The sequence below is a fragment of the Cnephaeus nilssonii genome (assembly GCF_951640355.1).
Source record: "Cnephaeus nilssonii genome assembly, chromosome: 2".
Classification (NCBI taxonomy): Eukaryota; Metazoa; Chordata; class Mammalia; order Chiroptera; family Vespertilionidae; genus Cnephaeus; species Cnephaeus nilssonii.
In genome coordinates this window covers 62,950,048-62,976,506 of record NC_137073.1, presented here as the reverse complement: position 1 = coordinate 62,976,506, position 26,459 = coordinate 62,950,048, and the positions used below count along the sequence as shown (strand labels likewise).

Genomic DNA, 26,459 nt, shown 5'->3' with positions numbered 1-26,459 from the left:
CAGTCCCCTTTTCTTCTTATTTCTACTAAGTCCCCCCCGCCCCCCCCCCCTCCTTGTTAGACACGGTTCTCCTCACCCTGAAATGTGGCAGCCTCCTCGCTATTCCTAGATCTCCTCAGCTGTAGTATCAACTCCTTCCAAGTGATGCTGTTTCCACTGGGCCTCCACTTCCAACATTCATTCCAGGACCCCTCTGAGCTCCTGTCCTGCCCTATAGAAGTCTCCACTTAAGAGGCTCAGAGTAGCTGTGACCTCAGCCCACCCTCATCAGGCAGGCAACAGAGAAACAACCTCAGCCCGCCAGAGAGCATGACTGGAATTCCTTTTGTGCTACAAATACACTGAGTTTGCTCCACACTCCTTCATTATTCTTTCTCCCTCTATTTCCCTACTAACTCCAACATATTGGCCCAATCTTCAGAATATTATAGTGTTAGAACCCCAGATTCTGTTCCAGGACACCTGCTGCTGGCTGGGATCCAGCTGGAATCAGAATCCCCACGGCGTGACACCACCATTCCTGACTCTGAATCTCACCTGTATCTACATTCTAGTTGCCCACACCTCGTGAATTGGATCTCCTCAGAACCAACACTTCCCCTGAACCACTCTCAAGGTCATCACATCCTCTTGGTCACTGAGGACTGAATTGCTGGCCAAACCTAGTGTAGCCAGGCTCCCAACCCCTGGTATACTTAGTCCTGACTTCCCCCTGCCCCCTGGCAACCTATGCTGCTGAGATACTCTTCCCAACCCAGACAAATTCTAACACTATGTTTTTGAAGTATTCCGCTTCATTTCCTAGTCTCCAACATGAAGTCTCCACTGCAGGCACAGAGGTCTACTGCCCTCTCAGCTCACTCCGAATCTTTGTTCATCCCCTTTCTTCTACCCTCTTAATTAGCTCTGCCTTCGTAATCACCTCGTTTGTGACATGATCTAAGAAGCATTCTCTAAGAAACAAATCCACATTGACTTATCCCTTATCTGGATTCCTCTGGAGTAATCAATATCACACGGTTTAAGTACTTGGTTTTCACTAAATGTTTTCATAGACATTAGCTCTGCAGACAGACTGCTAGTTCTCTGAGGACTTGGAGGAAAGTCATGTCCTGTACATGCTATTAACCTACACTGAGAGAGCAAAGTTCCACTTCCATCTTCTCTCTACCCTTACTCCACTCGCCAACCCACCCCCATGGAAGTGGCTGAATCAAGTAACTGGACTCAAACTAAACTATTGTTTAAAGGGATACAGCTTTTGGTATAATGAGAGAAACGGTTCAAGTTTTGGCTTCTGAAGAATGTGGTCTGTTTGGAGTTTATCTCTTGAGGTTTTCCCTTTGGATTGCTTCTCTGTACTTCTATGTCACCAATGAGGCAATCAGGTCTGGAACTGCTTTCCACTTGGGAAATGTTCCCCAATACCAAACCCCACCCCGATAAAGCCTAGGGAAGACTAATTAGACTAGCTCTAACTTAAACCTTTATCTTTCATTTTTGCTTTTCTCCTACTTCATGTAGCAAAATAGGATCTAAAGAGCTGGACCCAGGAGAAAGGAACAAAGAAGGCCTATCAGAGCAAAACACAATATTTCCCAGCAGCTCTACATGGCTAGCAGTGCTTATCAGTGACTACATTAGGTTTGGGGTGGGGGTTGGGAAGGGCAGTCCCTAGTTAACAAATAGGAATATATGTGTATGTACTTGAGGTCTATCCTGTGCTTATCTCCTCCAAGTACCTGTAGCCCCAGGAGATATCTGGGTAGGAATCTGTGGGTCCATCTCAACATAACTGCTATCTGATTATATTCTCAATAAATACATGTGAATTAATTTTTCTATAGTAAATGTCTAAGCATTATTTAGAATAGACCAAGAATTCTAGGAAACTTTGAAGTTCTGGATCAGGGTTATTTATGATTTATGTATTGCATACATGCTTCAATAAAACCTTAGAGTAATTTTATATCTTTTTCAGAGTGAGAATGTAAGCAAGATTACTCCTGGGGGTTTTACAAGCCTTCCTGCCAAAGATGAAAGCCAGTGGGCTTCCTCTGTTGTGAAATTCTGAATTAGCACTTGCGGATGACCAGAGACCACTGTAGAATCATGTAATAACCATTAAAACTCACATATTTTTAATATTTAAATATATTACATGCACACTATATACATATGTACATAACCTTGATGTACTACTTGAAAAGAAATAAATACTGAATGTAGGATATCCCAAAGTCATAAGATCATCTGTCACTTGTCCAAGTCTGTGGCCAAAGTTTCACTTTGAAACAATGCTCTTAATTAGCATGTGATGCAGACACTGCCAACTCTATCTCCCCTTCTCCTTTATTAATAGAACCCCTGAATTTTGAGAAGTACATGGCCACAAAGAGTATATTTCCAGGCCTTCCTGGCAGCTAGTATGGCTGGCAGGATGTGAGTAGAAGTTAGAAGTCCAACATCTAGGGAATGCCTTTAAAGAGAATACTTATGTCCTGACTGGTGTGGCTCAGTTGGTTGAGCGTAGTCCCGTGCACCAAAAGGTCACTGGTTTGATTCCCAGTTGAGGCACATGCCTGAGTTGTGGGCTCAAACCCCAGTAGGGGGCATGCAGGAGGCAGCTGATCGATGTTTCTCATGTCAATTTCTCTCTCTTCCTGCCCCTCCTCTTTCTCTAAAATCAATGTTTAAAAATATATTAAAGAGAATTCTTATATATCTCAGACATATGAATGAGGCAAACACCTAGGGATGGCAGAGGGTAATAAGATGGAATTTTCTTTCTCCCTTACCCAACAGTCTAAGCATAAGCAGTCGGAGCTGATATACAACTCCACGTTGTCAGGGAGCTCCCTCTATCTTGTTTCAACCACTGTATTTTAGAGTCTCTTAACCTGGATATAGATTAGGCTGCTGTAACAAATATTGGACTATAATTCTAGCTCTCACTAGCTATTCCAACACTGGACAAATTATTTAAACTCTATGAACTTGTTTCTTTTTTTAGACCTACTTAACAGGTTGTTGTTAGCAAATAAGACTGTCTTTTTTTCTTTTGCTTCCCATTATATCCCCAGCTTCTAGCACAGATCTGCATATAATAAAAATTAGTTATTCTTGCTATTTCTGTTGATATGCTGATCTAGAAAAAGAATGTCATACTTTAACAATTAACTATTAAGTACTTCAAAAAAATACACATTGAAATAATACAACTAATCAATATGTTGTGCATTAGAGAGGTGACATTTTTCTGACCCAAATCTTAGAAAACATGGTCTAACAAAAGGTTTTGTCTGACTTGTGAATATACTTATATGAAAATTCTTATATGTTAAGCCATTGGTTGTCAATTTAAAGAACTGATTTTACTTTTAAAAACAATCTGCTTAAATTGGGCAGCCCTGGAAAGTCAAAGGCACACAACCCCAACATAACTGGTTCTGTCCCCTCTAGTTTTTATCACAAGGTTCCATTGTGCATGCATATTATGAGAAAACTGATTTTATAACATATTTATGGTTGTGAATTTGTATTATCATAGCTCAGAATCTCATGAAAAATAATTCTATGTCTTCCCAAAGGAAGATGAGCACTTCTTGCTTCTACAAAAATAACAGGAGTGAGTTTTCAGTAAAACACATTTCTCCTATTGAAGAGTACTTAATAAACACACACATACACACCTGGTTGCTTTCATTTCACAAGTGGCACCCATTTGCCAGTCATCAAAGTAATACAGTCTGATCTACTGAGGTGATGAATTCTGACAAACTGTGAAGGCCTGTCATTAGGGGAGGAGAGATTATAGTCTCTATGCAGGACATGACAGTGCTTCAATTTCTCATCCATACAACCTATGAAACACAGGGGAAAGCAACAAGATGAAAATAAAGTTGAACATAGACTTACTGCTTCCCTCTCCAATGAATGATATGAGCTGGTCCCTCTCTACACTTTCTACTTTGTGTACATACATCTCTATTTCTTCCTGGCTAATATAAAGATCTTTCATAAAGGACAAAGATTCTGCACAAATTTTACTATTCAGTAATTTAAGTCTAACTTAATGCCTTGTACTTCCACTTTTAAAATATTATTTTTCCTCTTTTACTCTACCTATCTATATAGCCATTTTGCTTCTCTATAATTTTTTACTTACATATTTAAAATTCTCATCAGAATGAAGATTACATCTAGAGTAAAATCCATTAATTAGGTGAACTGAAGAAGACAAGTCTGAATTAATGAAAAGTCTTGAGTGTGGACTACTGTCAAAAAGATCACGATAATAGCAACATCTGATGTCTGAGAGATACTACATGAAAATCACCGGGCTGACCACTTTACATGCATCATCTCACTGAGTCCTCACGCAAGTCCGGGAGGTATTATCAGCTCATTTTCACAAATTAAAAAATAAAACCTGAGCAACATTATGTAACTTGCTTAGGGCCATGTAGCTAATGAGTGATAGAATCACTTTCAAACCTGAGTCTGACTCTAAAGTATATGCATGATTTTCTCTACCACACCAAACTGCTAGGTCTTCCTTCAATCAGTAATAATAGGAAAGCAATATTTCAGATCAGGTTAACAAAACTCTAAAGCACTAAAGAACCCTGCTTTAGTGGAAAAAAATGAGAAGCATTTGAAATTAGCTACTTTAGGTAGGTAATAATTAACTGCCATTTATGAAGTACATACTCATACCAGGCACTTTCGACACATTAAATGTAACCCTCACAGCAATCCCATCAATTAGATAACTGTCTTCATTTTGCAGACGAGGAAAGATTCTCAGAGAAGCTGAGTCATTTGTCCAAGGTCACATGGCCGGTGAGCAGCACGGTCTGCACTGAGCATTCTGCAGACCACCTCCCTCCCTCCCCTGCAAGGCCTTTCCCTGGAGTGCTTGAAAAGACTGCTTTTTAAAGTAATAGTGCCACTCCCACCCCCCGTAATTGTATTTATACTACGTGTTAGCCCAGAAAAGCTTTCATTCAGAGACAATGCAAAAGTAAACTTTAACCCGGGCCCTGCCCTCATTATCATAAATTCCAAATTTAGTGAGGTCCGTGTTAATGGGTTTTACTGTATATAAAAAAAGAGTTTAATAGACACTTGGACCTGCTCTATCTCCATTAACAAATCTAAAAAGCCATACAATGGTGAAGGGAGGAAGAGGAGTAACCTCAAAACTAAAACAGATAAGAAGTGCCTGTAATTTGTACTCCAGCAAAAAAAATAATAATAACGCATAACATATGCCAATACAACAATATAGTACAGATGGCAATATATGACAACAAATTCAATCCTACAAGTTCAGTGATCTACTCATCAATTAAAGAAAATTAATCCTAATCAGATGTTCATATTAAGGAATATAGCCATAGCAAATCGGCAATAATAATTAAAAGTCCATTTCAAATCTCTTGGTGAGCAGCGAAATGATCTAACAGAGCCAGGCTGCTGGTCCTTGCTGCAGTGCTGTCTAAATGTGCACATTGTGTCGAAATTCCTGGCTGTTTAACAGGCCCTCTTTGCTGCTCCATCTGCACTTGTTTCTAATGAAGACATGCGTCCATGTGTACCCTGAGTGAGGAAAATGCACAAGTGTGTAGGTCAGGCACAGGTCTGCTGCCAGAGCCAAGTCCCCGATACACAGTGTGGGTTTTCCCTCACAGGCCATCACGGTGTAGCTGGTTCCACACCAATTCTACCAGCCTTCGGGGGCCTACCTAAAGCAGTCAGGATCCCACAGCTCAGTCAGACCGCATGGAGGTCTCTTCTTGTCTTTAGGTCAACTTGTAAATGAGCTACCACAGGCCTCTCTACCAGGGGAGTAGCCTTGGGATACAAGCAAAACAATCTAGGTGGAGGGCAGCCCAACTAATGTTGTAGGCCTGGTGCCCTGTGGGTAGGCGGTGGAACCAGATTTAAGTCAACAAGCATTTCTTTCTCACAGGTTTGCAGGCTGATCAAGATAGGAGCAGATTCGATTCTTGGTGAGGGTCCCCTTCCTGGCTGACAGCCACCTTTTTGCTGTGTCCTCTCAAGGGAGGGAGGGAGGGAGGGAGGGAGAGAGAGGAATCAAGCCTCTGGGGAGTAAGATTAGGAAGAGAGGACTTTAACTTTTTGCTTTGCATACACTATTGCATTTATTTAGGTTTCCAAGCAATTCCCCAAAATTGAGAACACCCCTTCCTCTCCTGGGTTCTAAAAAAGTTAAGAATACAAAAATAAAAGAGATGAGAGGCTAAAGTATAACCTTGATTACTGAGACCAGAGTAGAGGAGGCAGCTTATTGTGAAAGCCAGACCAAGCTCACTCCAGCAGTCGCCAACCTGTGGTCCGTGGACCACTGGTGGTCCATGAGGTCTGAAAGGTTGGTGGCTGCTGGAAAACCATCAACTCAGGCCTTCTCCAGAGCCAGGCTCATGCAGCCTGGGAGTGTGTGTGGCGGGGGGAGGGGCGGGGGGGGGCGGGTGGGGGGGCCTCCCAGACTCAGGGAGAGTGTGGGCTCTCCGTAGGCAGGCCCTCCTCTGGGTAGAGAAAAGGTGGCATAAGCTGAGCTGGCCCACTTATTCATTCCACATGTGTCAGTTATGGAAGCCCCTCTCCCTGAGGGCAGAAAAGTGGCCTGTGAAGTAGGAGTGTAGACTTTGCCCGTGATGGTAGTGTCAGTGGTGGCTGAGTCTAGATTGCAACAGGTTAGAGAGTAAATGGTGAAAAGGAAGAGGCAAGAAAGTAGACAACTTAAGAAGAACTAAAAGAAGAAAAACAGAGTAGGGAATTTGGGGAAGGAATTTTTTCAGGAAAAGGCCAAAAAATGTCAAGTGGAAGAGACACCACTGAGATGTGAATAAAATGGAAGGAAGAGGGAAAGCCACGTGATTCGAGGCAAGGATGAAGGAAAAGAAGTTGAGTTCATATCATAGGATCAGTTTTGTAAAAAAAGGTGGAGAGAGATTCTGGGGCTAATGCCAGACAACAAAATTTAAACTTGCAAACTGCCACAGGACTGGCTGTGCTAAAGTCATGACACAACAGCCAACCCAAAACCTACTTGTAAATGTTTTATCACAGTGTGATACTTTTGAGAAATTACATGATTTATTATTTATAAGACATTGCTTAGATTAGTATTGATGTATATATACTCCGTATCATTCACCATCGTGCATCATAACATTAGTTCATTCACATTCTCCTCTGTCTCTGTTGAAGCTTGACTGGCCCTGTGCACTTTTTCATTGCAATTCTGGCTACCATTACACAATATTCCCCAAATCACCATGCAGGATGGTGGAAAACCTAATGGACCAGAGAATTTGGAAAAATTCATAGTCTAAAAGTCTGACTCCATGCTTTTAACTGATAAAGAAATTTCTGCACTGAAATGTTTCTGTATTCCCACTGATCTATTTCCATGTCGTGGTTTCAATGGCCACAGAAATCCTCCTGGTAAACAAATTCTTCTGGTAAACAGATTTCCGTGAGAAGAAGAGGAAGAGGAAGAAGGAGGAGGAGGAAAAAGGGGAGGAGGAAGAGGAAGAGCTTCATATCTTATAATGGTCCCCAAAGTTATAGCCTTTCTCAAGTATTTCTTTCTTTAATCAGGTTTTAAAGTTATGTTACAAGTCTCCATTCCTCAGTGGGGTTTAGCTTTACAACCCTCTTAACTAGCGGTTTTTGACATCATTTAGGTTTGGCAAAATGTGTGCTAGGGCTCCTACTGGGCCTTCTCAGCTGCTATTAAAGTTATACTGCATTTGGTTAAGTGTGGAGGCTGGCACCACAGAGGATCCATGATGGTGATTATCATGCAAATCAGCCTCCTGCAAGTCCAGCTCCTCCGAGGAGGTCTCCCGCTCTGCTCCCCCAGTCGCCTCATTGTCCCCAGGATAAAGCGAACCATCTTCACTGCTGACACTGGACGCGGCCCGAGATGGGTTCTCCTGACAGAGATTAGTGAGCAGCAATGAATCTTTCACTTGGGGTAGAAATATGATTTTATTTAAGAAAATAACTATCATAATTGGGCTTCTGTCACTTTAAATTTTAATGGTGAGAGTAATATGGAGGCTTCTGGAACTTTAAATTACGGCTTTCAGAAGCTTCACACTGAATCTTTCAATTATTCTCTGTAAGTACTTTCTCAAAGCATGTGCCACCATGACATTGATATCACAATTCAAATCTAAATTCAAAACTGACTGCAAGGCTATGAGCTATGTGCTGGCGCGCCGGCTGCCTCATTTTATCTTTGAACATCTGAGCAGGCGAATCAAGAGGCGCTCTCCCAGAGCCCAGCCAGCTGTTTGCCAAATATTCAAATACCCTGGCATGCAGAAGAGCCTTTCAGATTTCCCCACATCAGAATTAGCGACGGCCCCCTACTTTTCTCATTAGCTTCTGGCTCACCTACGCGCTTCCACACAGGCCCGCCTGACTCACTGGGCTGTGCTGGCTCTCCTCGCTGCCTCACCGCCCAGGTGCCCCCGCTCCAGCAGTGGGTCCTGGGTGTGCTGCGGATGCAGCAGTTCAGACAAAACCAGGATGGGGGCATTCAAGCCTGTGTTTCCTTTAAGTGGATCTGAAAGAGGGGCTCAGCTATTTGTAGTAGCAGGAAGACAGAGAGCAAAGAGAGTGAGTGGATTTTATTTTAAATGCACCCATTAGTGAGGGCATGAGTGGTGGGGGCGGGGTTGGGAAGGTAATGGGAGGATGAGGACAAATATATAATACCTTAACCAATAAAGAAATTAAAAAATAAAAATAAAAATAAAATGCACCCATTAGGCTGGAGCAAATAAAACGGGATTGGGAAGCCAGTGAGGGAAAGGGAGGGAAAAGGCTTTCCTCTTTTATTTTGCTGTCTTAACTTCCTTGTTATGTGCCTATTTTCTCTAATCACTGTAATGGCTTATCTTCATATTAAAACAAATAGAAATAGATACATTTATTTTTAGCATTAACTTTAGACTGCTTCAGTAATTTTAAAATGAGTCCTCTACCTCAGTAAGGACAGTGCCAAATGGACAACGATAAATAACTAAATCCAGCTGCACTAATGACTCTACAATGAAAGATAACCCTTACTTCACATTTTGAAGGTCCTGGAGCAATTTTCCTCAGCCAGATAACTGAGAACAGTGCACCCGGGGAGTTGAGAGGGAGCAAGGGACGAAGGTGCCACAAGACAGCAGCCTCTGCCCAAATGACTGGTCCAATTTCCTGAAGCTGGACCCCAAAGCCCGCTCTCCAGCTGGGTGAGGGGCTCTCTTGATTCCTTCAGGAAAAGTAGGTCTTTACTTGCTCATTTCCTGTGATGTGTTTACACTTGCACAGAAGGGGCACAGCAGGGATGCTTTCAGGGCACATTTAGGGGGAAGCCAGTCTCACAGGAGTCGTGAATGCCAGATGTCAACCCAGTGCGTGCTGCTGAGCGCTCTGCAAGCAGGAGGCGCAGCCACCAAATCGCGGTCTGAGAACACTCTGCTGTCCTGATCCAGGGCCTTTTCTTAACCACAGGCAGAGCAGGGTAGAAATTGATGTCACTTAAAAAACAGTAACAATATAAAAGGAGCTGCTAACATGAGTATAAAAATTATTTGAGAACCAGATAGGTTGATGGCATTCCAGTTCTGCCAGTCCAATAAATTCATTCCATCAACCCAAATCATCATAAGGCAACTAACTTACTTCTGGGAACCACAGGTGCACAGGTTAGGAGGAGGCCCATGTGTGGAGTGGCCGTAGGGTTGTTGATTGACATTATTCCCTGAAAACAGCCTCAAACACTACTTTGCACTGAGATAAGGGCTGTGATGCCCAAGGGCCCGCTCTTCTAAGACACCGACCATGGACAGAGAAACACAACTTTTTAAAACTCACATTGATTTTGGTTGGAGCCCAAGGCAGTACAATTACAAATCCTGTTTGACTTGAATACTTGAGTCTTATGGAGTGTTTCAAACACAAAACAGTTCTACATAAATCATTCATCCAAATATTTACTATGCCCCCATTACATGCCATGTAATATACATTGATGAGCCAGTTTGGGTTAAAGAATAATCCTCTGTAGAATTTAGTACCATGGCATGTCCCTTCATTTTAAAGTTCCTTCACTTCTGTAAAAGTTCTCTCCCTCTTAGAGGGATCTACATCTCAGATCACTCTGTCCATTTTACCAACTTCTCTTCCTCTTCCTCAGCCCTGTCCTCATTTCACTAACTCGACTGGGGGGAGGGGGGTGAAGGGTAGTACATGAAAATCATTTGGAGAACACTTTTTTCAAACTACAAAGACACTTTCCACCCCCATTTGAGAATCATTACCTATATGAACCACTCAGTATTTCTAGCTGCACTAAATCACATCACTAAGAGTTTGGGGATGAGAAAAATTAAAAACTGAAAATTTGTACTAACTACTTCCTCTTGACATTATCTACTCCTGAGACTTCAACTATCACTTAGATGCTTATATTTAAAAAACAACATTTTAATAAGCCCAATCCATATATGCAAATGCCTAGTGGGCCTGTTTTCAAATAACCTACTAACATACTCAACAAGCACAGCCATAGATCTATTACCTTTATTTTTTTACTCCTCCCTTTCTTTATAGTATCCACTCAGTGGGTACTTCACACTCCCCACTCCCACTACACGTACATCAAATCTGTCACCAGATCCTTTCTCTTCTTCCTCAGAACGCATCTTAAGTCTGTCTATAATGTGCCATATCCCACTTGGACCTCTGCAGTAGACTCCTCACTCCTTCCTACCTTTTCTACTTCAAATTAGTTTCCACATGCTCCTGATTCCTACTGGTTAAAGCCGGAAATCCAAGAACACAGCAAAGCATAAGAGGAATACAAAATGATTTCTGATAGCACACAGACCTACTTTTAGAATATATTTTAATAGGTCTAGGAAAGTAGAATTAACAGATCAGCCTGGGGTTTTAAATTAATATTGAGTTTGCTTTCAAAATAAATTTTAGTATAAAATCTGAGCAATTAAAAATTAATTCCTATAGTATGCAGATATTTTTAAAAACATAAAAGTGGTACATCAATCAATAAAGTTTGGGAAGCTTGGTCCTACAAAATAGGTCTAAACTTCTTAACATGACATTGCAAATGTTACCCATCCTCTTCATCTCCAGGAAATGCCTCCTCCCACATCCCCTACACTCTACTTAGACCTTCTAGCTTTGCTATATATCAAAACACCCCAAACCTACTGACTAAAATGATATTTTATTTAGTCCATAACTGTGCAAATCATCTGGGTCTTCCTGACTGGGCTGACAACAGATTTCTCCTGGACTCTCCCATGTGTCTGGGGGATCGACTGGTAACCAGATGGTCCAAGACAATCTCACTCACACGTCTGGTGGTTAGTAGACTGTCAGCCAGAGCCTCTGCCCTCCTGCAGGTGGCCCTGATTCTCCAGCAGGATAACCTAGGCTCGCTGACAATATGGCCTCAGGGTTCCAAGCACAGAAGCCCCAGCGCATAAGCACTTTCACATTTGCTAGAGTCCGCTGGCCAAAGCAAATCACATGGCCAACCCAAATTCAGAGATGGGACACAGACTCCACTTCCTAATGGAAGGATCTTCAATATCACATTGCCAGGATTGGGTGTAGGAAAGGGTAGAATTTGTGACCACTCTTACAACCTACCACTCTTGCAATGTACCACTCTTACCATATCCCAAAATATACAAGGTATATTTACACACGTGCTCATGTTGTTCCCATCACCTGAAATAAATTATCAAACTCCTTCTGTCCTTCTGGCAAATTCTTACTTCTTGTCCGTCAAAGTTCTGTTCAAACAGCATTCCTTAACATCTTCCTTCAAATTAATTATTCCCCCATATGTTCCAATGATCCCTTGCATATGCCTCTATTATAGCATTCAGTGAATTGTATTATAGTTATTTCTAATGTTTCCCTAAATAGACTATCTTTATACCACCAGCATCTAACACAGTGCCTGGCAAAGTAGAGACATTCAATAAATGTTCACTAAATTGAATTGAATTGAATAAATTCAAAACAAAGCTTAAAGTCCTCCTCAAATAAGCCTGCATTTAAAAGACTGAAGGTGCAACAATACAAAACTGGCTTTATGAGTAAGTAGCACTAATTAGATCCACCTCATCTCATTTAAAGGCCACCATATTATTGTAAGTCTAAAAATGTTTCGCTGTAGTGCAAAGAGCACAGGTTTTAGAGTCTGAAACACTGGGACTCAAAGCCTAGCTCTTTGTGTGATCCTGACAATTCACTTAATACGTTTCTCTGCACCACTCAATACAGATGTTTCAAGGAAGGTCCCAGCACAGTGCCTGCCACACACCAAACGCACGTCAAACCCCAGAGACTCCTACTAGAAAAGCAAATGACCTCGGAGCGGGTAACCTCAAGCCTTTATCATTAATATCTGAGGAGAGTAGGAGAAGGGTAAGAAGAACAGCATGAAAGTTAAGGGGTAGAAATTAGACAACTTTACAACTTTACTGAGAGCCAGGTTTGTGGCTAGAATTAAACAATTATATCAGTTTTCAGGGACCTCGTAAAGGAATACATTTCCCCCTGCCACAGGGTATACAATGACTATCTCTGGTTTTATATATTTTATTGATTTTTGCAGAGAGGAAGAGAGAAGGATAGAGAGTTAGAAACATCGATGAGAGAGAAACATCCATCAGCTGCATCCTACATGCCCCCTATTGGGGATCGAGCCCGCAACCAAGGTACATGCCCTTGACCGGAATCGAACCAGGGACCCTTCTTCAGTCCGCGGGCCGACACTCTATCCACTGAGCCAAACTGGTTAGGGTTATTTCAGTTTTAGAGTACTCAGAAATCTCTGCATAATTTTGCTGGGTATCAAATATAGAGTCAACATTTACACGTGTACTTAGGTAAGACTACTAGGGAAAGCCTTAAGGAAGAAAAAGTGTTGTTTAAAATGATGGTACTCTAATCTTTTTAAGCCTATCCCTGTATCTATTCACTTTTACATTTAAAATTGGTAGTTTGGTAAACAAGATATGTGTTTTTCCCTAACTAAAGATAAAAATTTTTAAGTGAGAAAAATGAAAAGCATGTTATAAACACACAGTTCTACACTTCAAATTAAGTCACTTCTATAAGAAATGTTACATTCAAATCAATATAAAGTGAGTTTTAGATACATAAATCCTGTTTCAAAGTGAAGCCAAATCTAATACATTTTAAATAAAATCTTTAAACTTCCAAAATCCAGGTAGGAACCTCCTATGAGGAATCTCTATAGTTGTCTCTCCTAAGGCTGTTCTCACATCTCAATGGCAGCTCTGAAACACTTCCGTATTAGTGCACACTAAATCCATGTGTATTTGTTGATACCTCGCCCTGAAAATGAATCTCCATCATGTCCCCATGAATCTCCATCATGTCCCCTGTGATCTTTCATCCCAGCTACACTGTAAACTTCCTGGTACCAGGATTCTGCTTTCTATATTTTCTTAATCCACCTCTCTTCACTCCCGGCACCCAGATTGTATTCAATAAATGTTAATTTCTGGCTGACAAGGAAAAATATGTAAGTAACATTTGCTAATGGTAAAGTAAATCCCTTGGTCCATACAGGTTCATATCAAGACCTCTAGAAACCCTAAACACTAAAAAATTATGTTACTCCTCTCCATGCACATATAAGTCAAAACAGAATAAACTAAACAATAGGGCACAAAACTTACATGTTCAAATTAAAATAGCCTCTGCTAGCAAAATTTTAGGTAAATTCATCAAAGGCTGAACTCCTCTCTCATTCCTTCCCCTCCCTATTATGAGAGAGGGAGGAAGGAAGGAAGTGAAGGGAAGGAGTTTCATCGCTTGAGTAAGCAAGTACACAGCATGTGTCTCTGATTTCCCTGTGCTTGGTTTGCTTTAGGATACCCCAATTCTGAATTAAAATCATAAAACTATGTCAGGATATTAATTATGGGTATGTATGCTAGTGTCAAAAGAGGAATCAAATAATTGCAGAATATATATATATATATATATATATATATATATATATATATATATATTTCCTCCTCCAAGGATATGTCTCCATTGATTTTTAGAGAGAGAGAAAGTGAGAGAAAGAGAAACATTGATGTGAGAGAGAAGCATCAATTGGTTGCCTCCCATATGCTCCCCAGCCAGGAATCAAACCCGCAACCTAGGTATGTGCTCTAATTGGGAATCGGACCCTAAACCTTTTTGGTGTATGGGACAATGCTCCTACCAACTGAGCCACCTGGCCAGGGCAATCCATAGGTACATATGATGTTGCCCTGCAAGTGTCCAAACTCTATTGTGTAGCAGAACAGCCTAACATAATATGAATAGAAACAATGCAACATTTTGCTTTGTCTGCTGTCACAATTGTATCATAGTTGCATATAGAAAAGGAGGTGCAATAAATGATTATCAGCAAAGCACACAAAAGCACAAGTTCTTTGTATTTTATTCCATTAAACTCCAATATTTGATAAAGGCAACAAGTGCCAAATTATATTTGGATAAACCTTCTATAAATAATGTTTTCACAGCAGTCACAAAGTCTAGAGTATAGATGCTAATTACAGAGCCAAATCAAAACCATCATAATTATAATTACCATAAAATATTTTCACTTATAATGTGATTCTCATATCCATAGTAACAGATATTAGTTAATATTTCCATTAAACTTGAATAGTCTTTATGGTTAGATATAATAATTTCAGCTGATCTGTTCCCCCTTTTATATTTTAAAATCTGAGTGTGTGCCTCATGAGCTGAACACTTTATTTTTACATACCCAGGCAGACCTTTGTCTTATAATTTAAAAAAAAAAATGTTTGGATACTTAGGAAAACACCATAAAAAAATCAGAAATATCCCGTGATTAGAACTTTTCTTCTAATTATAAAGGAACTTTAAAACAGTAAGCTTCTTAAACCTTATACTGACAGTGAAGTGCAACAAGAATGAAAATTTAGGAATGAAATAAGATAATTTAGTACCTTGTCATGTGATCATTTCTTATGGTCCTAAGATGTGTTCAATATTTTAAATAAAGAAATAAAAAGATTTCCTTTGGTGGCGTTGGTCTAAGAGCGGAGGGTGTATTGTGTCCATTAAATAGGAAACCAAGGATTACTTGAACAAATAACACTACAGCTCTATAAGATGACGGATGGCCTTTGCAAAGGCTCAGACTGGTTCCATCTTTCCTGAGATTTTTATCACTGATTTGTTCTTAGTCATGTGCAGTCACCAAGACCAGCAGAGGTAACAAGTGTTTGATGTATGATGCTTGAGCCACTTTTGTCATACTGCATTTATTTTAAGCTGCACTCATACTCGGTACTATTTGTGTATGTTCTTGGGCTTTAGTTTTTTCTTGTTTCTAGTGATGGGTCAAACAGATATTAAAATTATAATAGCACTACCCTCTAAAGCTCTACCAACATAACATATATCTGCTTCCTCGTAAGAGGCGCCTTTCCATTGCACATTAAACAAATGACTAAAGAGCAAATACCTGAACATAAGAACTTAGTCTTTGTTGCCTTATTTGCACAGCTTACACATCCCCTACCTTTTAGCATGATCTATTTCAATTCAATCCCTATTTTACAATCTGTAGCAAGCCACAGAACTTCTCTTCCAGTTGAAAGGAAATTTCAAGGGAGGAGGAGTATGGAAACATACATTTAATTCATCCTATTGAAAAGGGATGATTCTAAGTGTTTTCTGAGCACTTTTGCATCTTCTCACAGACTGCAAATCCGCTTAGATATCTTAATCAGTGGTTAGAAACCTATCCTTACTGGTAACATATTCATGAAAGATTGTATGTGTATGAGCTGCAAAATGTTTGGCAGAGACCCAGGAGTGAAAAAAAAAAGAAAGAAAGAAGGAAAGAATATGGTAAAGAATTGATGAAATAGCTTTGTTTCTACCCCATTCATTTTGTGAGTTTTCTATTACTTCTGTTTGCTCTATTTGGAAGGATAATAGACAAACAAGCAGAATGTCAGAGTTCTGTGATTTGATTTCATCTATATATAGATACACACACTGTACAATGATGCAGGATGGAAGCATGTCTATACACAGCGGTGACTGTAAGGACATATATGCATTCTCATCTCTCTTCCTGAATTTTCCTATTCGGGATATTATTTCATGCAAAGTTTAGTGCTCTTTTGTTTTAACAATCTAAGCACTGTCTAAACCTTATTTCACAAAATCGAGAGTAGATCTTGACAATTAATTTCTACAGTCAGTGGTCTTCTCAAACTGGGCAACTCCCCTTGGAACGTAGGAGCCACAGCAGCAGGCTGTGTGCGCGAAAGAGCAAGACAATTCATTAGCTGATTCTGCAGCAACTCAAAGTGGTGGGGGATGTCAACCCCTGCTCTGGCGCTTCAATACTAATGAGAGTCATTGCATATTCATAACCCCAAATACAGTCAGCTTCTTGTAAAAAGTTTTGTCACCCAGGCTTCATGGCAAGAGCAAAGCACTGCACAATCCGTGCGGTGGCACTTCCGCCAAGTGAGTGCAAGAGCAAGATTGATTGTTTTTCAGCGTAGCCTGACGGGGAACTAAAAGATGCTGCCCCAAGGGTCCTAAAACTCCGGCTTAGTTTGATTGCAAAGCCCTGAATAATCAAAGAAACAAAAAAGGAGGCAGTGGTGGTGAATGTGTATGTCTATTATATACATATGCATGCATATACACCATACATAAATATATATTTTTATATAAAGAATATTTCAAATAAGGAATCTGGCTTATTGAATGTTCACAGTAATTATCTGCAAGCCACTCACATCAATTCTTATCATGTTAAAAGGAGGATGGTGAGCCTCAGTAAACTTGTTCTCACAGTTGCAGAAACGCCCTGGTACATATCTTAATGGAAACAGATTTCTAAAATTGTCTGAAGTTTCCCGTCATTATCAATACCAAAGCTTAGGGAGCTGAACCTGTCAGCTCTGCCAAATCTAGAGCTACCTGGAATCCAATTCCTCAGGCAGCTTTTTATGTTGTTGTCACTGCCTCCCTTGCTTTATCATCCTCATCATTATGATTAGTTTCCAGAAGTAAGCCATTCGGTGTGCTTGCCAGGAAATCCTAAGGGGCCAGCACTACACCATTTGACCCCAAAATACCTGTCTGTTTGGGGTAGCTACCAGCATCCCCTCGAGTCAGAGAAAGGAAATGTATGTTTCAGCACCCACTTTGAAAAAGCCTTGAGCATTTTTTCACTCGTAATGATGTCTTCAGCTGGAATGCCAGAGCACTTCCACATTTCCCTGACAGGCAGACCGTCTATAAACTCTCCATAAAAATTAAATAAAACAGGACAGTGAAAGAAAAGTTTCTAAATTTGATCACACTTGAGTTGTTCAAAGTTATTTCCAGATGCATAGTGTGTATAAATATCTGCATAGCTAAAAACAAATCAGGAATATTGGGAGGGTGGTGGTGGATAGATGATGAGGTGTTGTGGGGGAAGGGGCTCGGCAAACTGTTTTATATCTTAGTCACAGACACACAAGCTTCAAAAATAGAAGGATTTGTGTTTATGATTGATTGAGGTAACTGATTATCCACAGATATTTTAAGTGTTGAGACATTAAATTGTCAGCTCTATCAGTTTGATTGCAGTAAAACATGAAAACATTGACTTTTGTCTAGTTAGAGAAATTTATTTTTCCCAGAATGACAATCCTTTAAGTAGAAGCCAGGCAGCTTGCCAGATTTCTATGTCATACACTGAAGTTTGCAAATGCAACCCATATTTTCAAGTGTTTTTCAAGGTTCAATGAATGGTGCATAGGTCTTTTGCAAATAGTCTTGTAATAAACAGATTCCTGCGTTATGCTCATTCTTTAAGCCTGAGAAAAGCATTTACTCATTTTTTGGGGGGTGAGGGGAAGATAACATTGTAGTTTTTTATTCATGAAGAATATGTTACCAGTGCTCCTCAGTTATTTAAAGTATCTCTCAAAAATAAAATAACCCTCTTTGGACCACCACTTCTGAACAAGTTTGATTAATATGTTTTATAAGCCTGAAATAAATGCTCATCATAACTGTCAGTGAGCTGACAGTTTTCAAAAGTCTTTGTTCCCAGAATGAGTGATTTGTCTGATATTCTGTAATATACCATGTTCCAGCCTAAAAGGAAGATGTTACAATCAAGTAAATTCTACTAAAATTTGATTGCCGTTAAATCAGCTTTGTATTCTGGAACCTTGCGTGCACTGTATGTGTGCACACTATTTTATAAAATAAAAACACCACATCTTATTTGTTATTATTGCTTGCCAGAGCAACTATGTATTTCATTGGGCAGAACTGTGGTTCCAGTGTTTAAAACCTAGTCTATTATAAGAATAAAAAATGTCAGATATAATACATAGTCAGTCTTTTTAATAAAATCTGTGACTGGGAACTTATCACTAGGCCTGATGATTTAAATGAAAACACCAATCAAAAGACAGATGTGGTCATTAATTTCTACTGAAACACCAATATCTCTGTATTTGCTACGTATTTCCTAAGCATTTATTATGATCATTAAAATACAGTGTGTTCTAAAGACCAGCAGACCATTGAGCTCTCCGTGTCAGAGTTCTGCAGACAGCAGTAGCTAATACCTGGGGGGAAAGGGGGTACCTGAGCAGCTAAGCCAGCTACACCAACTGAAATAATACTTCTTCCTAATTCCTTTAGCCAACCACCTTGTGCCCTGGAGCACTGGATTTGGTTGCCCTTCTTATCATATTTTACAGAGTAATAACTATTATAAGTGGTCATTAAATTATCCATTCTTCTACTCTTTTGTTCCAACTACCACTGATGTTTTATTGCTGTTCTGTGGCAGAGCTTTACAAAGCACCCTGTCTATATATTGCCTACAATTACAGTTCCTTTTGTCAACATGCTTTCCCCCTTGATTTAGTTCTACCTACTTTCACACCAGGCCTACCAATGTTCAAATTACAGATCCTTTTCCATTCAACATCTCTTTGTTTAATTTACATTTTCCCTAATCTCTAAGAAAGGGTCATTTTTACAGTAATTGTCCTTTTTACTCCTACAGCATCTTTGTCCATGAGAAGTCATTTTGCATTTGTTTTCCAAACTGCCAAGAAACCACATGTTCTGTACATCCGATCATTGGTTCATTGCAAGCATTACTGCTCTTCTTCATCTTGATAGATGCTTTCATTCTTTACCTGCTCTCCACACCAAAACTACTCCATGTAATTTCTGATACATTGTGGCAGTTCTGAAAACAGTGTTCTTTCACGTCTTATATACTAAACTTTGTTATATCTCATCACTTAGTATTTAACTCACAAATTAGATCAGAAGATGATGACTTATTTTGTTTCCTTTGTTGGTTGTTTTTCCTTTAAGGACACTAGAATTCCCTTGCAGCCAAACTAAAACAACCTATAGGCTATTCACATGCTGATAATAATTTCATAATTTTGGTACTGTACAATATTTTCTAGACCTTCCAGTTCTGTTCTTTTTGAAGTACTATACTGCATAGGGATTATTATGTTAACTCCGGGAAACACAGGGAAATGACCCTCAGGTTGGTTCCTCTCTGACATTATGGGTGCCATTTCCAAGAAGTCTATAGATGGCACTGACTCAGTACAACTGTTAAAGGCGCCACAGGATGATGCTTTTAACATTGTTCCTCTGACTGTTCTCTTGTCGATCCTGAATCGTTTTTTTAATCATCTGCTCTCTTAAAGTTCACTATGATCTTGCCTTTCTAGTGATAGCAGCCAACCTTATCATGATTATCAACTTACACTAAGATTTCCAACTTCACTCCTGCCTATGCTTCATTCTGGTTGCACAAATAAACCTAAATAAAAAGTAAGCTTTATTGCAGTTACCTAAATAAGTTCCTTCATACTACCTACGGGCAGTCTCTCTTAGAATTCCACAAACCCTGGGGGCAAATACAGACTTTGCCCCAGTGCCTAATTTTATCCACATGTTCTTTTAAGTGTCTACCTATATTTACCAACTATATCTGCACATTAGTAATATTTTAAAAGGTAACTTGTCTCTTCTTACAGCTAGTGTAATATAAGACATCCCCTTCTCTATATAAAACGATTAGTATATGTATAACTATTTGCTCTCTCCCCTTTCTTTGCTGGAAGAAAAGATCACTTTAGTGTAGGGATTTTCAAACTGTATTCAGGAGCACATCAGGGGACCTTTTCAGAAGAAAATGAGTGAAGGGGGATACCAAATAGAATGTACTCCAGCACACCATCACTTTTTTTTATAATTTTTTATTTTGAAATCATTTTAAACTTACAAAAAAGTTGCAAGCTTAGTATAAAGCACTCCTGTTTGTGCTTGACCTAGATTAACATTTTGCCATAACTGCTTTATCATTCTTTCCTGCCACCCCCCTTCTCTCTTTCCTCTTTTTCTTTCTCTCTTTATATACTAATATATCTTATATTTTCTAAATTGTTTGAAAGCTATAAACACCATGTTCCATTACCTCTAAATATTTCAGTAAGGCTTTTCCAAGAACAAGGATGGTCACTTACATAAATTTAATACCTACATGATGCTATTATCTGATCTAGAAATGAATTTAAATTGTGCTAATTAGCCCTGGCCGGTTTGGCTTAGTGGATGGAGCATTGGCCTGCGGACTGAGGGGTCCCGGGTTTGATTCCGGCCAAGGGCACATGCCTGGGTTGCGGGCTCGATACCCAGTGGGGGGCATGCAGGGGGCAGCCGATTGGTGATTCTCTCTCATCATTGATGTTTCTATGTCTCTCTCCCTTTCCCTTCCTCTCTAAAAATCAATAAAAATACATTTTTAAAAAATTGTGCTAATTGTCCCCCAAACGCCCTTTATAGCAACTTTTGTTTTTCTGCTCCAGAATCAGCCTTCCTCTGTCTTTCACAACATTAATATTTATGAATAGTACCAGCAATTTCCTGTATTAAAATTCCCCAGTTTAGGTTTCTATAATATTCCCTCATACATTTTTGGTAGTATATTATATAAGCAATGTTGTGTTCTTTTTGATGTGTTGCATCAGGAAGCACATGATTGGTTTGCCCAATTATTGACAATATTAACTTTACTTAAATAGTTAAGGGGGTGTCTACCAGGTTATTCCATAGTAAAGTTCCTATTTTTCTTTGTAATTAAAGAGTAACTCATGGAGAGATACTTCTAAGACTATAAATATCTCTGTCCTCAATAGATTCTCACCCACTGGTTTTACCTTCCACCGATGATTCTTGTATGATAGTTAAAATGGTTGCATTTACCACTTCTCTCACACTTAATGGTTGGTATTCTATTCCATTATACTAGTATTTGTTTAAGTGTGGACTCAAGAATTTTTTAATTTAATGAATTAAAACTTATTGACCTCATTATTTTGAAGCTCAAAATGTCTCTGATTTGGCCAGTGGAAACTTCTTTATTCTGATTCCTGTGAGTTTTTGACATGTCCCTATCATTTTTTGAGCTGAAACATCATTTTTATTTATTGATATTTGAGATTGGTTTCCAAACAATGCTTTTAAAAGTTTGAAACTCACATGAAATCAAAGCAGTAATCAAGAAACTCCCAGCAAACAAAAGTCCTGGACCAGATGGTTTCATAGGCGAATTTTACTCAACTTTCAAAGAAGAACTAACACCTATGTTCCTCAAACTATTCCCAAAAAAAATGCAAGAGGAGGGAAGACTCTCAAAGTCATTTTATGAGGCCAACATTATCCTAATTCCAAAACCAGATAAAGACACAACAAAGAAAGAAAATTATAGGCCAATAACCCTAATGAACATAGGTGTTAAAATCCTAAACAAAATAGCAAACCGGATTCATCAGTACATGGAAAAGATCATACACCATCATCAAATGGGATTTAGTCCAGGGATGCAAGGTTGATACAATATCTGCAAATCAATACGTGATACACCACATAAAAAAAATGAAGGATAAAAATCACATGGTCATATTAATCGATGCAGAAAAAATATTTGATAAATTCCAACATCCATTTCTGATAAAAACTTTCAGCAAATGAGGAATAAAAAGAAGATACCTTAACACCATAAAGGCCATATATGACAAAACCACAGCCAACCTCATACTCAATGGGCAAAAACTACTAGCATTTCCCTTAAGATCAGGAACAAGACCAGGATGTCTGCTTTTATACCTTATTCAATATATTACTGGAAGTTCTAGCCATAGCAATCAGATGAGAATAAGTAAAAGGCATAAAAATTGGAAAAATCAGAGGAATTGAATAAATAGACTTCAAGTCATGTGGCTCTTGTGAATGTCTATATATATAAAGATCCAGGGTCATAACATTGAAAACGACCAAAGGCTCAACTGAACGCCAGGCTGCACACATAGCAGGCAAGTGGGCTGAACTGCTGACCTCTCAGAGAGAGAGAGAGGCGGGGCTGATCAGCAGAGGCAGCGGTTGCTGGCAAGGCACTCTCTCTCTCCCAGAGGTCAGCAGTTCAGCCCGCTTGCCAGCAGCCTGGGGTGGCTGCTGATCAGCCCCGCCAATATGATCAGGCCCTGAGATAGGCCTGGACATGCTAACTGGCATAGAAACCAACCAATCAGAACCAAATCTAGGTGAACTGTGAGGAGCCAATGGCTGCCTAGGAGGTGGAGCTTTTGATGCTGACTGGCACAGAAACCAACCAATCAGAACCTACTCTGGGTTAACTGCGAAGGCAGAACCTAAGGTGGGGGCGGGCTGAGGAGGGATTTTAAGGGCAACAGCTGTTTGGTGTAAGGTGTAAGAAAGTGATTCAATTTTTTAATGACCGGTTTGGCAGTATAGTGCATATGGCTGGCTATCAGTCCAGATATAGGGATTATGTGTTTTTGTCTACCAAGAGCATCTCCTCCTGCTAAAAAAGGCTTTCCTCCCTCCTCCATTTAAGCAATCCTATCCTATATAATCTATCTATACTAATAAAAGGGTAATATGCTCATTAGACCGCGTCTACCAGCCATCTTCCAGACGTCCAACTTCCTTCTGGACAAAGACATGATGGTGGGGGCTGAGGCAGAGGCAGTTAGGGGTGATCAGGCTGGCAGGAGATGGCAATTGGGGGTGAGATCAGGCTGGCAGGGGAGGGCAGTTGGGGGCCAGATCAGGCCGGCAGGGGAGGGCAGTTGGTGGTGAGATCAGGCCAGAAGGGGGGCAAGGTAGGGGCGACCAGGCCAGCATGGGGGCAAGGTAGGGGTGATCAGGCCAGCAGGCAGGCGAGTGGTTAGGAGCCAGTCATCCCAGATTGCGAGAGGGATGTCTGTCCACAAGGATCAGGCCTAAACCGGCAGTCAGACATCCCCTGAGGGGTCCCATATTGGAGAGGGTGCAGGCCAGGCTGAGGAACCCCCCTCTGTGCAGGAATTTCATGCACTGGACCTCTAGTATATATATAAAGTTTGAAACCCACTTTGACAAAAACAAACATTTTTTCTCCAATTTTCCTTATTTTGAGTCAGGTTTGTATAAAAGTACCTAGAATATAGAGAAGACTAAGAATAAATGATGGTAACTCCTTTGTTTCTGTGGCCACATTGGCCAACATGATGTCCCTCCAACCTGCCAGGTATGCTCATGTGCATCCACTGTGCCCTTTGCCTGGGAACCTCCTTCCCATGTACCTGAAGGGCTCACTCCCCAATCTTCAAGTCATAGCTCAACAGCCCCTTCTCAGGAGGCATTCCCTGACCACCTTCATTATATTTAAAGCACTATTTGAAAACCCCTTCGACAGTAACCTCTTCATTCCTAATGCTTCATTTCAAAGCAAGATTTAAGATGACAATTAGGTGCAAGTCAGAAGCATGATCTTAACCTTTACTGGCTTATTTTACCCTAGTGGATTGACAAACTTTCTAAAGTGTTTTTGCTGGTGTACACATAGTATTTCTGGGTAATGGAAACAAAGTAGATGTTACCCACCCTGCTGCTTCTGATTTCTTTGATTCCTTATTCAATTCACTTCCTTATTTCATATAATACATCTACTTCTCTATCACTTTGCTTTGAATTAATCTAATTTGAAAGTTGTTTTCTCCTATATAAAAGCAATAATAAATAAAAATAATGTAGAACTATTTTTCTTTTCCTATGGAACACTCTCTAAAAGAAAGTCTTTTTAACTATATAACACTCATCATTTCCTTTTCCCAATTAAGTCTTTAGAAAACCTTCAGCAAGTATCATAGATAACAACCAACATGGAAGAGACAGCCATATGCTTTACAAATAATCAAGTGCTTTCACTCACATTCAGCAGAGAAACTGCATTTTCCCTGAGCACACTGCATCAATAATACAATTCAACATGACTGGATTTCATAGATTAGGGTTAAAGGTGTCCTTGCTAAAATACACAGCAAGTTCTGTAAATTCCTGAGCTTGCCCAAAGCAAACTCAATAAGTGGTTACTACTATCAGTTTCTTAGCAGGTCTTAAGTTTTTCAATACTTAACGAGTCTGTTTCTAAAACTACTAACATACTAAAAACTTTCAAAAGGATATTATTTTCAACTGCTACAATGAGGGCATATAGGGTGGCTGACTTTTTCCTTCCATGTTTGTTTTTTATTAAATTAGATAACAAATCTTTTAAGTAAGATGCTTCAGCAAAGCAGAATCAACACATTTTTCAACATGGTAAATAAGTAAATATTTACAAGCCACAAAATGATGACCTACCTCATTATATAAGATTCTACCAACAGTAGATAGTTTTGATAGACTATCAAGAATGGTTGTGAATAAACTTTAATAACCTCAAAAAACTTGTTTGCAGTATGTCAAGATCCGTTAAGCACCTTCTAAACACAAATATTCATTTTATAATTCATTTCTAGAATTTTAAGTTAGGAATGGATGACTTTTCATGAGGATCATATATATCCTAAACTTTTTAATGTCTTAATTTAGCAAAACCCAAAACACATTTGGACAAAACACATTTTAAGCCATTTCTCAAAATTTGTACACAGGTATATTTCAAAAACAATTTATTTCATGTGTTTCTGGTTCATTTACACTCCACACATCAAAAGGTGTGTTTTTTATAAGAGTGCTCTAAAATGCTTTATAATATTGAGCTTTATAATACATTGAAACACATTTTATAATGCATTTGGAGAAAGAAAGTTGCTCTAAAAACTTGTAACTCAAAATTACTAATTTGATTTGAATAGAGTCTACACTTGGCCAAATATTTCCATACTCTCAACCAACTTTTAACATTTATAACTCTATTAGAGGCCCGGTGCACAAAATTCATGCCTGGGGAGGGGGGGTCCCCTTAGCCCAGCCTGCACCCTCTCCAAATTGGGACCCCTCAGGGGATGTCTGATTGCTGGTTTAGGCCAGATCCTGGGGATGGGGCCTAAACCAGCAGTCGGACATTCCTCTCACAATCTGGGACTGCTGGCTCCTAAGTGCTCACCTGCCTGCCTGATTGCCCCTAAACTGCCCTCCCTGCCAGCCTGATCACCCCTAACTGCCTTTGCTTGCCAGCCTGATTGCCCCTAACTGCCCCCCCTGCCGGTCAGGTCGCCCCCAACTGCCCCCCCTGCCAGCCTGGTTGCCCCACACAGCCTGCTGTTCAGTTTTTTAGTCGTCCCTCGCTAACCCCATTGCCCCTGCTGGCCTGGTTGCCCCATGCAGCCTGCTGTTCGGTCATCTGTCTGGTCATTTAGGTCATCATGGTCCCTGGCTTTTTATATATTAGGATAGGCCAAATATAGCTACAATGTAATTGAAGGATAGTTTTCACCTTAAGTAGGCTGCATTTCCAAAACTGTGTTCTCTGGAACACTCATGTCTCAAGAGATGTCCGGAGGAGTTCATGAGTAGAAAGTGGTTAGGAGTCTAGTCAACAAAGTGTGGGAAGTGATGAGACAAACAAAATCAAATAGATTTCGTTACTAAAAATTTCTTAGAACCTTTATGTGCATAGTGAATATTCAATAGAAAGATATAGGAAGCAATGTTTGTCAAACTTATTTAACAATGGAACTCTTTTAATAAACCTCTTAACCTGTGATAGGACATTAATGTTCTGTAAAAAATTTGGGACCTGGTCATTGTGGCTCAGGTAGTTGGGTGTTGTCCAAGCAATGAAATAAAAAGCCAGCTCTTTGAAAAGACTGATAAAATTGATAAACTAGCTAGAACTGGTCAAGAAAAAAAATTACCAAGAACAAAAATGGAAAAGAAGAAATCACCATAGATATTATAAACAAAAGACAATAGAAAGATAAAATCATGAATTATTTTATGCTAGTAAATTTGGAAATTTAGAT

The 26,459-nt window shown here is 39.7% G+C and overlaps 1 long non-coding RNA gene across 4 annotated transcripts in view; it reads right to left on the bottom strand.

Annotated features, from left to right (window-relative positions):
• The window catches only part of LOC307105846, a 117,206-nt gene that overhangs the window by 2,381 nt on the left and 88,366 nt on the right, over window positions 1-26,459 (bottom strand). For 2 of the 4 annotated variants that reach the window (XR_013814056.1, XR_013814057.1), the window contains exon 9: window positions 3,693-3,863. The exons of the other annotated variants lie outside the window; for them this stretch is intronic. This is a non-coding gene — a long non-coding RNA (uncharacterized lncRNA). The remainder of the gene's footprint in view (window positions 1-3,692; window positions 3,864-26,459) is intronic. 4 annotated transcript variants of the gene reach the window in all.